Below are 12,366 nucleotides of genomic sequence, written 5' to 3' on the forward strand. Positions count from 1 at the left end.
ATACTCTATACGTAACTCACTCTTAAACTCTGTACGTAGCGCACCCCTAAACCCTGCACTATGTACAAATCACACCTCTGAACTCTGCACTCTGTGTATAGGGCTCCCCTGTAACGTTACTGTATGTAGAGCAACCCCTGAACCCTGCACGCTGTGCGTAGTGCACTCCTGAACCCTGCACTCTGTGCGTAGTGCACTCCTGAACCCTGCACTCTGTGCGTAGTGCACTCCTGAACCCTGCACTCTGTGCGTAGTGCACTCCTGAACCCTGCACTCTGTACTTAGTGCACTCCTGAACCCTGCACTCTGTACTTAGTGCACTCCTGAACCCTGCACTCTGTGTGTAGTGCACTCCTGAAACCTGCACTCTATGCATAGTGCACTCCTGAACCCTGCACTCTGCACTCTTGAACGTTGCACTCTGTATATAGTGCACTCCTGAAACCTGCACTCTGTGCGTAGTGCACTCCTGAACCCTGCACTCTGTGCATAGTGCACTCCTGAACCCTGCACTCTGTGCATAGTGCACTCCTGAACCCTGCACTCTGTGCATAGTGCACTCCTGAACCCTGCACTCTGTACATTGTGCACTCTTGAACGTTGCACTCTGTATATAGTGCACTCCTGAACGTTGCACTCTGTATATAGTGCACTCCTGAACCCTGCACTCTGTATATAGTGCACTCCTGAACGTTGCACTCTGTGCTTAGTGCACTCCTGAACCCTGCACTCTGTACGTAGTGCACTCCTGAATGTTGCACTCTGTGCTTAGTGCACTCCTGAACCCTGCACTCTGTAAGTAGCATACCCCCAAATACAACTGGCCCTTTGAAGGCAACCATACTGCTGATGTGTCTTGCAATGAAATTGAGTTTGACATCCCTATATAACTGTATAAGTTATACTTGTAGAACAACTATGTCTTTAGAAACACTTTTTAAATCAGTTGTATACCCGCTGATGTGTTTTTTAATTTTTTTTGCCACCTGCAAAGGAAAAGGCATAATGAGCTAGTATGCACCACATACTAGCTCATTATGAAATACTTACCTTAGTACGAGGCCCCGACATCTGGCCTGATCACTGCCATGTTCCCTCTGCCTTTCTTCCGGGTATGGCGGCTCCGGCGCTGTGAGTGGCCGGAGCCGCGATATCGTCACTCCCGCGCATGCGCGCAGGAGATTTCATCCCGGCAGGGTCCGGCGTCTGCCGGGCTTTCAGCCAAGAATCCCCTGTGCGCATGCACCACTGCAGTCAGCGGCGCATTGCGAGGGGAATTTTTTTTTACCTACAGGTAAGCCTTATTATAAAAAAAAAAATTGACTATACAACCACTTTAAGACTGCATGAGCTGAACTTAGAACAACTCTTTCTACATCACAAAGTACAGTCCTGTACATGAATATTGATAGTATAGAGGCTGCTTATTACAGGAGCATTTTCTAAATAATGTGACGATAATAAATTCTGTTTATACTAATAGAATGAGGAAATAAACCTTTACCTCATAGACATGGAACAATCGGGATCGTTCTCAGCGATAACCTTGATAGTACCTTTTGCTTTGAGGAATCATTTCCTCCTCTGCACTTCTCTCAGGTTCCTCTTCATTCTTGACACTTTGAAGTTTGCGTCTGGCAAGTTTTGCTGTAGAAAACACGAGCGTTCAAAGGGGTTTGTGGGAAAACGAAGCAGCTGTTTCACAGCTAAGGCTAGTGGAAAAACGTGTTTGTATTAATTATGCAACCACAGAAATCATTGAGAAAGACACAGTCTCAAGTGAACAGTGCCATGTACCTACACAGAAGCCGTACAAGCACTTTATTAATAACTATCTGTGTTACAATGCTCTTAGGGCACCTATGTCATTCTACCTGTGGAAGTTCATGTCAGGAAACGGTAATTTAGAAAGATGTAAAGCTCTAAGGGCCTTATTTATTTAAGCTGAAAAATAGTATTTCGTTACGGTGAACGCCGTGGGTAATTTGTAGCATATTTCTGGCTGTTTTTATACTTTTAGTATACAGCGCTGGTATAAAAAGCTAATGGTAAAAAACATAGAGGAACGCCATGGAAGTTTTTAACCAGCATTGTCCATCGTGTTTAATGGAGTTATGAGTAATGTCAGTTGGACAACTTTTATGGTTTTCTCTATTTTTATAAAAATAAAACACCTATTGTAGCATCTCCTTCATAAAAGGTGGAAATCTGGGACTCTGTATCCTTAAAGATACAGAGGACTATGAGTACCTGTCTCTGCCTTGCTAATGCTAACCAATATGTCTTCAGTATTGGCTTTGTGCTTCTAACTAGGGGTGCAACGGATCAAAAAACTCACGGATCGGATCGTTCCTCGGATCAGAGTCACGGATCGGATAATTTTTCGGATCAGCAAATAATAATTTAATTTGCAAAAACCTGTGTAAATGCCACCACCATATAGTCCCCACTGCAATATACATCTTCCTCCACTGTAATATCCACGTCATCTCCCCCAATGTAATATTGGCTGAGCATGAATGGGTATGGCTGGGTATTGGCAGGGTAAGTATTGCAGAGTATTGGCAGGGTATTGCAGAGTATTGGCAGGGTAAGTATTGCAGAGTATTGGCATGGTAAGTATTGCAGAGTATTGGCATGGTAAGTATTGCAGAGTATTGGCAGGGTAAGTATTGCAGAGTATTGGCAGGGTATTGCTGGGATGGCTGTGGCTGCCATCCGATTTCTCCCCTCCACTGTACAGATCAGCACAAAGAGGGGACGGAGCGATCACATTGTAAACGCAGACGGGTGTACCAAGATGGCCACCGCTCCGGAACCAGGCTAAAGCCACGGCCTTTCCTAAGACCAAGATCGCGGCGTGTGCCGCGGATCGTGGATCGGTGCCGATCCGTTGCACCCCTACTTCTAACTATGAATATCCTGGCCACCCCTGTAGACATTTCTGCTCATAGTGTTTATGATGGCCCACACTGCCAGTGTAGTGGACCATGCACACCAATGCAGCTCTGGAGTAAATATCCATCATATAACGTTTGCAAACGCAAGCGCTGATTGGTTAGCACGGGCATGTGAGGTGGACTGTTGTACCACTTGAATGTCTGAATGACAAGATGAAGTACTGAGAGGGTAGGATTTGCTTCCCGTATATAATGTGGGTGCAATGTCCGGCTCCTGCAAACTCTCAGGATAGCTGTCTGCCCATACCTCAGATACAAGCAGTTACTTGAGAGCAGGAAGACCAATGAACTAAAAGGATGCTCACCAGGGCCCTCGTAGTTCATTGAGAACTACAAACTGTCAGCCACAATGGTACTTGTAGTCTATTCATTCACCTGTTAATAGCACGGCTGTGTGGGCGGAGTCCTGAAAGGCCACGCTGTTTTCAAAATGTGACAGCGGGTGTGGAGAGAAGATCCCCTGCCCGCTGTCTAAAGAAGGGAGGACATTGGAGGGAGAAGGTGTAGATACTGGAACATGTTCCACTCTAAAAACGGATGGATCATGTAATATGTTTCAAAGGTAAACATCTTTAAAGTCTTATAGCGGGACTAAATTTTCGTGCCCATAAAGTAGACATCCCTGCAGCTGATCTTTTTCCAGTTGCTGACTTACCATTGCTTGTTCCATGCTATGTTCTTGTGTGGTTGTGGCCATCTTGGTAGAGGATCGGGGCTTTGCTTCCTCCTGTCAGAGCCTCCCCTCTGATGACTGCTACTCTGAAGGTGGATGGTGGTGGTAAAGTTTAAGAAGCAAGAGGAGAGGTGTAGAAGCCAGAGATCCACAGAATAAATAAAATAGGAGCAGGGAGATCCTTCACCACAGGTACAGATTTCTCTCCAGCAAGTACACTCAGCAGCACAGAAGAGACATCACCAAAATTCACTCCAAATAGTGTGACACTGCAGATATATGGCTATTCTGCTACACAATAGGAATGCCTAAGCACACAAAGTTTACTCCAACAAGTAGAGGCGCAAAAGATCAGAAAATAATATACTCCAGAGGGCTGTCTGTATAAAGTTATATTGGACGATAATATGAATGAGAACTTTTAGTTCTCAAGTCCCGTGAAAGTGTCTTTCGTTCTTTGAGTGGGACTTTGGAATGCAGGGCTGCCACCACAGGGAGCTGAAACCAGGCTCCTAGACTGTTGCAGGAAAAGAGAAGAAGAAGGGGGCGCCTCTGGGTGTAGATTTTTAAAAGGCAATTTATTCACAGGTAAAACAAACAGATGATGCACTCACATTTTCCAAGGTATAAAAAGGCATGTAGAATACAAGGGGGGCGGTTTTTTCATCTGATTCGTCCGTCACATAGGATCCGGTCCGCGGGTGTCATGCTGTCCTCTCCTGGCCAGGAGAGGACAACATGACACCCGCGGACCGGATCCTATGTGACGGACGAATCAGATGAAAAAACCGCCCCCCTTGTATTCTACATGCCTTTTTATGCCTTGGAAAATGTGAGTGCATCATCTGTTTGTTTTACCTGTAAATAAATTGCCTTTTAAAAATCTACACCCAGAGGCGTCCCCTTCTTCTTCTCTTTTCACACAAAGTTTACTGATGCTTTTATTTTTTAATTTTTTAGAGGAATTCAGGACAGCGAGTACATTTGTTAAGGGTTCTGCTTAGGAACATTTAACATTTCTGAACGTTTCCTACGAGATAGCAAATCTTTACTTTTTGAGTTTATTTTATTTTCAGTTCTGGTTGCAGTGCACTTATATGAGTGGGAGGCTGAGAACTCCATTCTCAAATTGGTTTACATACTCCACCGCCTGACCTTCCCGGTTTCTTCTGACTTAGTCACACCCGGGCACACTGACTGCAGGCCCAGCAAATAGAGTAATTCTCCTCTTAAACCATATAGGAAGGAGAACCAAGGACTGACCACAAATAAAACGATTACACAGGTAGGCGATTGTCTATTATAACTGCTGGGAGAAAATGATTTGCTGGTCTGTTAATTTGTAGTACAGATTTTGTCCACGTTGGCAATTGTAAGCAGATATTTAAATTGGAGGAACACTAAACACACCTAAAATGAATTTCTTTGCTTACCCTTATTGGAAAATCAAAATTTACTGTAATCGGGATGGGTTATTGATCTAGTTTACTATAAAATCTTTCTCAACACATTTTTAGCTGGCCATTTGCTAATATTGATCCTTCTATCTGTGTAAAAGTGCAGCCATCTAAATTTACATGACAGAAAAAAGTGAGACAATGGGATTTCGGAATGGGTCGTAAAATACTGCAATTACACTTGATAGATGTTAACTGTAAAACGAATTTCATATGCACTGTGGATCATGTCTGTGCAATATCAGTCTTATATTGAACTGTATTTTAAATAAAAATGTGTTCTGCACCACTGCATTATAATCCAGATACAGTTTTGCTCCAGCAAAGGCAAAATAAATAGTCAAAAGGGTGGCCAACGCGTTTCGGAGTCCAAAAACTGCTCCTTCTTAACCACTTCAGGACCGCCGTATTGCCAATGTACGTCAACACAATGGCACAGGCAGGCACAATCACGTAGATGTACGTGCCTGCCTTCCAGTGGGTGGGGGGTCCGATCGGACCCCCTCCCGCTGGTTACGGCGGTCCGGTTCGCTCCAGGAGCGCTCCGTGATGAGGGGATGGCCGTTGGTTTTCGGCCACCCCCTCTGGATCGCTCCTGGCCAATGAGAAGCTTCCTCCCACTGTGTATTGTTTACACAGGAAGGAGGAAGTAATGTCATTCTCCTCGGGGCGGTCTTTTTTGACCGGACTACGAGGAGAAGACTAATAGTAAGTGTGCACCAACACTACACTGACATGTAGGTACACACAGGCACACAAACCCCCCCCCCCCCCGATCCCCCCCCCGATCCCCCCCGCCCCCCCTCCCCCCCAGTCACAGTGTCACTGATTGCATTGATCATTTCTTTACTGATTAATGCATTCAGTGTCAGTTGTGACAGTAAAAACTGTCAGGACAGTAAGTGTTAGGTCCAGGGTAGCCCCCTATCACCCCCCAATAAAGATTTAACCCCCTGATTGCCCCTAGAGTTAACCCTTTCACCCCCTTTTGCCAGTGTCACTAAGCGATCATTTTTCTGATCGCTGCATGTGTCGCTAGGTAGCTAGTTATTTTTTTAGGTTCACCGCCAGGTTTTTATATCGCTAGGTACCCCGATATACTACCCAATAATGGTTTTAACCCCCTGATTGCCGCTAGTTAACCCTTTCACCCCCTTTTGCCAGTGTCACTAAGCGATCGTTTTTCTGATCGCTGCATTAGTGTCGCTACAGTCGCTAGGTAGCTAGTTATTTTTTTAGGTTCACCGCCAGGTTTTTATAGCGCTAGGTACCCCGATATACTACCCAATAATGGTTTTAACCCCCTGATTTCCGCTAGTTAACCCTTTCACCCCCTTTTGCCAGTGTCACTAAGCGATCATTTTTCTGATCGCTGCATGTGTCGCTAGGTAGCTAGTTATTTTTTTAGGTTCACCGCCAGGTTTTTATATCGCTAGGTACCCCGATATACTACCCAATAATGGTTTTAACCCCCTGATTGCCGCTAGTTAACCCTTTCACCCCCTTTTGCCAGTGTCACTAAGCGATCGTTTTTCTGATCGCTGCATTAGTGTCGCTACAGTCGCTAGGTAGCTAGTTATTTTTTTAGGTTCACCGCCAGGTTTTTATAGCGCTAGGTACCCCGATATACTACCCAATAATGGTTTTAACCCCCTGATTTCCGCTAGTTAACCCTTTCACCCCCTTTTGCCAGTGTCACTAAGCGATAATTTTTCTGAACGCTGCATCAGTGTCGCTAGTGTCGCTAGGTAGCTAGTTATTTTTTTAGGTTCACCGCCAGGTTTTTATATCGCTAGGTACCCCGATATACTACCCAATAATGGTTTTAACCCCCTGATTGCCGCTAGTTAACCCTTTCACCCCCTTTTGCCAGTGTCACTAAGCGATCGTTTTTCTGATCGCTGCATTAGTGTCGCTACAGTCGCTAGGTAGCTAGTTATTTTTTTAGGTTCACCGCCAGGTTTTTATAGCGCTAGGTACCCCGATATACTACCCAATAATGGTTTTAACCCCCTGATTTCCGCTAGTTAACCCTTTCACCCCCTTTTGCCAGTGTCACTAAGCGATCATTTTTCTGATCGCTGCATGTGTCGCTAGGTAGCTAGTTATTTTTTTAGGTTCACCGCCAGGTTTTTATATCGCTAGGTACCCCGATATACTACCCAATAATGGTTTTAACCCCCTGATTGCCGCTAGTTAACCCTTTCACCCCCTTTTGCCAGTGTCACTAAGCGATAATTTTTCTGAACGCTGCATCAGTGTCGCTAGTGTCGCTAGGTAGCTAGTTATTTTTTTAGGTTCACCGCCAGGTTTTTATATCGCTAGGTACCCCGATATACTACCCAATAATGGTTTTAACCCCCTGATTTCCGCTAGTTAACCCTTTCACCCCCTTTTGCCAGTGTCACTAAGCGATAATTTTTCTGAACGCTGCATCAGTGTCGCTAGGTAGCTAGTTATTTTTTTAGGTTCACCGCCAGGTTTTTATAGCGCTAGGTACCCCGATATACTACCCAATAATGGTTTTAACCCCCTGATTGCTGCTAGTTAACCCTTTCACCCCCTTTCACCAGCGATCACAGTATAAGTGTCACTGGTGACGCTGGTTAGCCAGTTAGTTATTTAGGTTCCCCGTCAGGTTTTTATATAGCGCCAGGGACCCCCATATACTACCTAATAAAAATTTGAACCCCCTGATTGCCCCTAGTTAACCCTTTCACCACTGATCACCGTATAAGTGTTACGGGTGACTCTGGTTAGTTTGTTTTTTATAGCATCAGGGCACCCACCATTTATTACCCAATAAAGGTTTAACCCCCTGATCACCCGGCGGGTGATATCAATTAGGTTTTAGGGTCAGGGTCTGCGTCGCCCCAGGCAGCGCTAGGTTAGTGCCAGTACCGCTAACACCCACACGCAAAGCATACACCTCCCGTAGTGGTATAGAATCTGAACAGATCAATATCTGATCTGATCAGATCTATACTAGCGTCCCCAGCAGTTTAGGGTTCCAAAAAAACGCATTGTTAGCGGGATCAGCCCAAATACCTGCTAGCACCTGCGTTTTGCCCCTCTGCCCAGCCCACCCAAGTGCAGTATCGATCGATCACTGTCACTTACAAAACACTAAACACATAACTGCAGCGATCGCAGAGTCAGGCCTGATCCCTGCCATCGCTAACAGGTTTTTTGGTAGCATTTTATATTCAAATCCGGAAGGCAGTGCTTGGTTTTCGGGGTCCCGTACGTGGCTAGGCTCCCAAAAAGTCCCCCACATGTGGTATCCCCGTACTCGGGAGAAGCAGCAGAATTTATTTTGGGGTGTAATTTGACTTCTGCCCATAGCATGTGTGAGCAATATATCATTTAGTGACAACTTTGTGCAAAAAAAAAAAAAGTTTGTAATATTCCCGCAACTTTTGGCAAAATATAAAATATTCCATGGACTCAACATGCCTCTCAGTAAATAGCTTGGGGTGTCTACTTTCCAAAATGTGGTCATTTGGGGGGGTTTTGTGCTATTTTGGCATTTTATGGCCTTCGAAACTGTGATAGGTAGTGAGGAGTTAAATCAAAAATTTGCACCCTTAGAAATCCTGAAGGTGGTGATTGGTTTTCGGGGGGGGCCGTGCGTGACTAGACTGCCAAAAAGTCCCACACATGTGGTATTCCCGTACTGAGGAGAAGCAGCAGAATGTATTTTGGGGTGTCATTTCACATATGCCCATAGCATGTGTGAGCAATATATCATTTAGTGACAACTTGGTGCAAAAAAAAAAAAGTTTGTAATATTCCCGCAACTTTTGGCAAAATATAAAATATTCCATGGACTCAACATGCCTCTCAGTAAATAGCTTGGGGTGTCTACTTTCCAAAATGGGGTCATTTGGGGGGGTTTTGTGCTATTTTGGCATTTTATGGCCTTCTAAACTGTGATAGGTAGTGAGGAGTTAAATCAAAAATTTGCACCCTTAGAAATCCTGAAGGTGGTGATTGGTTTTCGGGGTGCCGTGCGCGACTAGACTCCCAAAAAGTCCCACACATGTGGTATCCCCATACTCGGGAGAAGTAGCGGAATATATTTTGGGGTGCAATTCCACATATAACCATGGCATGTGTGAGCAATATATCATTTAGTGACAACTTTTTGTAAAAAAATTTTTTTTTTTTGTCATTATTCAATCCCTTAGGACAAAAAAAATAAATATTCAATGGGCTCAACATACCCATCAGCAATTTCCTTGGGGTGTCTACTTTCCAAAATGGGGTCATTTGGGGGGGATTTGTACTGCCCTGCCATTTTAGCACCTCAAGAAATGAGATCGGCAGTCATAAATTAAAAGCTGTGTAAATTCCAGAAAATGTACTCTAGTTTGTAGACGCTATAACTTTTGCGCAAACCAAAAAATATACGCTTATTGACATTTTTTTTACTAAAGACATGTGGCTGAATAAATTTTGCCCTCAATGTATGACTTAAATTTAGTTTATTCGATTTTTCTTATAACAAAAAGAAGAAAATATCTTTTTTTTTCAAAATTTTCGCTCTTTTTCCATTTATATCGCAAAAAAAAAAATCGCAGAGGCAATCAAATACCATCAAAAGAAAGCTCTATTTGTGGGAAGAAAAGGACGCAAATTTCGTTTGGGTGCAATATTGCATGACCGCGCAATTACCAGTTAAAGCAGCGCAGTGCGAAATTGCAAAAAGACCTCTGGTCCTTAAGGTGTTTATTGGTCCGGAGCTGAAGTGGTTAAAGGCAAGAAAAACCTGGAGATTTATATAGACATTTCTCTATGTTTTCCTTAGCTCTGTTTGAGAGAATTTTTTGGACCCGTTAAACGCATTGGCTTCCCTTTTGATTGTATGCCTGACCTTTACTGGTATAAAACTTTATCTGGACTATTGAGTAGAGCTGCACGATTAATTGTTAAAAAATCGGGATCGTGATTGACACCCCTGATGATCTCTTTTGCTGAGAGTAGGCGATTCTTTCATATAAACAAGTAGAGAGATTATCTGCTCACTCAGCTGTCAAAAGAAAGCATTGCAATCTTCCAAGTTTAGAACTTGAAACATTGTAACTAAGCTTACTTCTTAGCCCTTGTACATGCGGTCGGACATTCCGATGGACAATGTCCGATAGGACCGCGTTGTCGGATAATCTGACAGTGTGTGGGCTCCATCGAACTGTTTCCGTCTGAGTATCCGACGGACCAAGTTTTCCAGCTGGGCTATAAAATTTTCCGACAACATGATCCGATCGGACTTTGTGCGATCATGTGTAGAGAATTCCGATCGGACAAAGTGCCACGCATGCTCAGATCAAATTCCTAGACCAAAGCTATTGGCTACTAGCCTGAACATAGTCCCGTCCTAATGAAATAACGTCATCACGTTAAGTACGATCGGATTTTCTGACAACTTTGTCCGACTGTGTGTATGCAACAGTTTCGGACAAAATCCGTCGGACAAAATCCAACGGATTTGGTTGTCGGAATGTCCGACCGACCGTGTGTACAAGGGCTTAGATCAAAGGGATAGAACTTCTTGTGTAAACAAATAATCTGGGCAGTCTGCCAAGCTTTCAACCACATGTAAATGCAGGAAGTTTAACCACTTAAAGTCTAAATCTTTTTCTGACACTTCTTTTTTATAAAAAAAAATTGTGATTCTCATTTTAGTCAGAATCGTGCAGCTCTACTATTGAGTGGCACTTTAGTACACTACAAACCACAGAGATCCTTTGGGTTGTAGAAGCTGCCTACTTGGTAATCAGATCACATACACCAACATCATTACTTTTTGATGTCAGTACCAATAGGATACCCTCACAAGTTCTGCGCTATCTTTCCTAAATTTTATAATAGACAAAACCTAGTACCCAATGGGGAAAATGTATCTTCAGAATTAATATTATACTGAAGCAAATAAATTCCATTAGAACCCTAGGCAATATTTGAAACTTTTAGTCCATTCATACTTTAACTGTACCTGTAGTGGTGCCACTATTAGTCATTGCCCATTGGATGCATTAGTAGGTGTCTTTCTTTCAGAATGCTTGATCTAGAGGCTGTCATAATTGTGGATCGATTAACTGCCATTCCCTCATCAGGAGCAGTTGCTCTGATAGCGCAGAAGCAGGTGACCTGAGCTCCTAATTGCACAGCCTGAAGGAATTCAGTGCTTTTCCTGTAAATATTGAAGATGAATTGCTCCAGAGTGTTTGCAGCTACACAGGTCAGTGGAGGCTTGTTGGAAACTTTATTTTGGGCTGGTTCATAAAATAACTACACAGAACCTCAGCCCGTGGTCCTGTGAGAGTCCTGCATGTCCACTACTTTTAAAGAATGCGTGGCGCAATATCACATAGTACTGCGGTACCATGCGTTCTAGAATCCACAAATACACTGTGGTTGCGTTCTGTGTTTTGGGTGCTGGAACACAGTGTGGGAACGCGCCTTCCCCTATTTAGTTCTGGTGTAAACTGGTCCTTACTGTTTGTTAAAAGTCTATGAGCACTTTAGTGTTCATAGCCTGGCCGCAGGTCCACTTGAAGGTGGTCCTTGTCAGTCCCATTAAGGCCGCGTACACACGGGCGGATTGTCTGCCCAACTAAGTTCGGCAGACAATCCGACAGACAGTCCGTTCAAAATTTGCATGAACGGACTTGACCACACACGATGAGCAGACAGTCCGCTGAAAGCGCGCGTGATGACGTGTACAGCACGTACGACGGGACTAGAAAAACGACGTCCTATACACTGCAATGCAACCTTCGGCCGTGTAAACCCTTTCTGAGCATGCGCCATACTTAGTCCGTCCAACTTGCCTACACACGAGCGGACTGTCCGCTGAAACCAAGTTTGGACGGACAAAACCAAGTTTGAACGGACTGTCTTACGGAAATTCCGTAAGACTTTGTTCGTCAGACTGTCCGCTGAAAAAGTCCGCTGAAGCCCACACACGAGCGGATTGTCCGCTGAAACACTGTTCAGCGGACTAAGTTGGACAGACAATCCGCCCGTGTGTACGCGGCCTAAGAATCTCTTAGTTCTTTAGGAACCTGTGGAGTGTGCAGCGATTTTTGACCCCCTCTCTTCCTGGTGGATGAGGACAAGAAGATCCAAAATTTCTGTGTATTCCACAATAAATGACCACCTTTGAAGCTCCATTAATAGTCGACGTTTAATGCACAGCGTAAACCTTTTATATCACAGTAACGTAAACTGAAGTTTTATATTACATTATATTTTGAACATTTGTTGTACAATA

The 12,366-nt window shown here is 44.0% G+C and overlaps 1 protein-coding gene across 4 annotated transcripts in view; it reads left to right on the forward strand.

Annotated features, from left to right (window-relative positions):
• The window catches only part of PHF2 (PHD finger protein 2), a 429,233-nt gene that overhangs the window by 52,645 nt on the left and 364,222 nt on the right, over positions 1-12,366 (forward strand). The window lies entirely within an intron of this gene.

The sequence above is a fragment of the Lithobates pipiens genome, unplaced genomic scaffold, assembly GCF_037356315.1.
Source record: "Lithobates pipiens isolate NorthernLeopardFrog02 unplaced genomic scaffold, aLitPip1_a1.2 Scaffold_23, whole genome shotgun sequence".
NCBI classification, from domain to species: Eukaryota; Metazoa; Chordata; class Amphibia; order Anura; family Ranidae; genus Lithobates; species Lithobates pipiens.